Consider the following 2,500-nt stretch of genomic DNA (forward strand, 5'->3'; position numbering starts at 1 on the left):
CCCCCCCCCCCCCCCCCCCCCCCGCCGACCGGGGTCTTCCTAAGGGAGGTTTACGTCGGTCCATGCGTACGCCACGTGCCGCGCGGGACCGTGCGCTGTGGGTCCACGTTACATGCATTACGCGTGCGGAATACGCGCTCCCGTGAGGGGGTGAGGCGCGTAGCGGTCGATCGCAGCATTTGCGCTGGCTAGCGCCGTCGTTCTCGCCGCCTGCCCCGGGCGCGACCGCGGCGGTCCCGGCCGTGCCCCCTCGTTTTCCCCCTCCCGGTCCGCGGCCGTGCGGACGGGGGCCTGAGCCGCGCCCCGCCCCCGCCCCCGCCGGCGATCCCGCCCCCTTTGCCTGTCGGGGCGGCTCGCGCCGAGCGAGTCGCGCGCGGGGCTGCGCCCCCGGGGATGCGTGCCCCGGCGGCGGCCCGCGGGAGCCGCGGCGTCGCCCGCCGCTTCGCGTTCCCCCCGGTTGCGCCGCGCCGCACTGCGTGCCCCGAGCCCGCGTTGTCACGCGGTGTTATGGGGGGTGTTGGGTCTCCCGCGGGCGTCTCTGTGGCTGAGGCGTGCCGCGCCCGTCCGCCCGGGCCCGGTCCGGCCGCGGTGGGAGCGCGGGCACGTGGTCGTTCCCCCTCCGCCTTCGCCTTCGGCGCCGGTCGTAACCCGGTCGCCGCGCCGCCCGCGCTGGCGCCCTGGCCACGGCGCGTCTCGGGATGCGCGGCGTGGCGGCGGGTCCCCGTGGCGTCTCCCCGGTCGGGTTCTCGCCCGTCCCGGGGGGCCTCGGAGCCTCGGCTCACGCGGGGCGCCCCGCCGTCCGCCCACCCCTCACCGCCGCCCGCCCTGGATGGCTCTCCGCTCCGTCGGGGGTCCGTCCCCCGGGGCCCGTCTTCCTGCCTTGCGCCTCTCTCTTTGCCCTACCCCGCAGACCTTACTTACCCCCTTCCTTCGCGCCCTCCCTTCAGGCCCCGGGTCCGGTCCGGGTCCGGCCTTCCGTCTCCTTCCACCGCCTCCTCCCCGAACCGCCACCCCCACGCCCTTGCCCGCTCGTGCCCCGCTTCCCGCCGCAGCCCCCCTCCCGCAGAGGGGGGGGGGCCTGGGCCGCGGGTGCGGGGGAGGGGACGGTGAGGGTTGGTCGGTGCCACGGGGAAGGTGTGCTCGGAAGTGAGGGCGGGGCCGGGGCCGGTCAGCCCCGGCGGCCCTGGATGGGGGGTAGAAGAAGGGTCGTGTGGGGGTCGTGGGGGGGGGGAAGCGAGGGGCGTCGGGTGGCGGCGGTCTGTGGGGGGGGCGGTTAGCCCCCGTCGGAGCCTCCGTCACGGGCCGGCAGCGTCGGGGCTTTCGGTTGCCGTTTGTGGGTCCGGCCGCGGCCCCGGGGGGGCCGGCGTCGAGGTGGTTGGCGGTGTCGCGGGGCTCCCTCGTCCCCAACCCACCTCGCCCGCCTCCACCCTGTCCAGGTACCTAGCGCGTCCCGGCGCGGAGGTTTAAAGACCCTTTGGGGGTCGCCCGTCCGCCTCGGGTCGGGGCGGTCGGGCCCGTGGGGAGCCGTGGAGGCTGGTCTTACCGTGTCTCCTCCAGACTCCGCTGCCCGCCCCCCGCCGCCCCAGGCCGGGGCGCCGCCGCGCTTGCGCCCACGCCACGGCCCTCCCCGGTTGCCGGGAGGGGGCTTGCCCGGCGGCTGCCGGGTGGTGCGTGGAGCGTGTGCGTGTGCGTGCGCCCCGTGTCCCTTGGGTGTGTGTTGGGGGGAGGGGACAGGCGGGAACCCCCTGGGCGCCTGTGGGGTTGTTCCGAGCTCGCCCCGCGCGTCGTCCGCGTGGCGGGGCGGGCTGCTGGACTTGCCCTGTTCCAACCATTCCGACCTCTCGGAGTCTGGTCTTTGTTGTCTCCTCGCTGGCCGGCCGGAGGCACCCTTCGGTTGATGTGCTGTGCCAGGTTGGGGGGGTCGCCCCTTTTCGGGGTTGGCCCTCCCGGCGATCACAAAAACTCGTACGACTCTTTAGCGGTGGATCACTCGGCTCGTGCGTCGATGAAGAACGCAGCTAGCTGCGAGAATTAATGTGAATTGCAGGACACATTGATCATCGACACTTCGAACGCACTTGCGGCCCCGGGTTCCTCCCGGGGCTACGCCTGTCTGAGCGTCGCTTGCCGATTTCAATCGCCTCCCCCGGGTGGGTCTCTCTCCGGGGGGTAAGGCGCGGCTGGGGGTTCCCTCGCAGGGCCTGTCCCGCCGGCGCCCGCCCCTGCCCGAGTGCGCCCCGCCACGCCCGCCTGCGCGGCGGTTTGGTGTGCGGGGGTCGTCCGCGGGCCGGGGAGAGGGTCGTCCTGGCCGCCGGGCCCTCCGTCCCCCTAAGTGCAGACGACGGTGGCTGCCGCTGCCGGCCCTCCCTCCTTCCTCCTCCTCCTCCTCCTCCCCGCCCCCTCCCCGGCCCCGTGTGTCCGGTCCCCGCCGCCTCCCTCAGCACCCCCCTCGCCCCCGCCTCGCCCCGCCGGGTCCGCTCGGCGGTGGCCTGTGTGTGGG

General features: G+C 75.5%; 1 non-coding gene across 1 annotated transcript; it reads left to right on the forward strand.

Moving 5' to 3' along the window:
• The first annotated feature begins 1,970 nt into the window (after positions 1-1,970).
• LOC122207478 lies at positions 1,971-2,123 on the forward strand. Its single transcript, XR_006196889.1, has one exon. It is a non-coding gene; the product is annotated as a 5.8S ribosomal RNA (ribosomal RNA).
• Positions 2,124-2,500: the final 377 nt, after the last annotated feature.

The sequence above is a fragment of the Panthera leo genome, chromosome E1 (assembly GCF_018350215.1).
Source record: "Panthera leo isolate Ple1 chromosome E1, P.leo_Ple1_pat1.1, whole genome shotgun sequence".
In the NCBI taxonomy this organism is placed as follows: Eukaryota; Metazoa; Chordata; class Mammalia; order Carnivora; family Felidae; genus Panthera; species Panthera leo.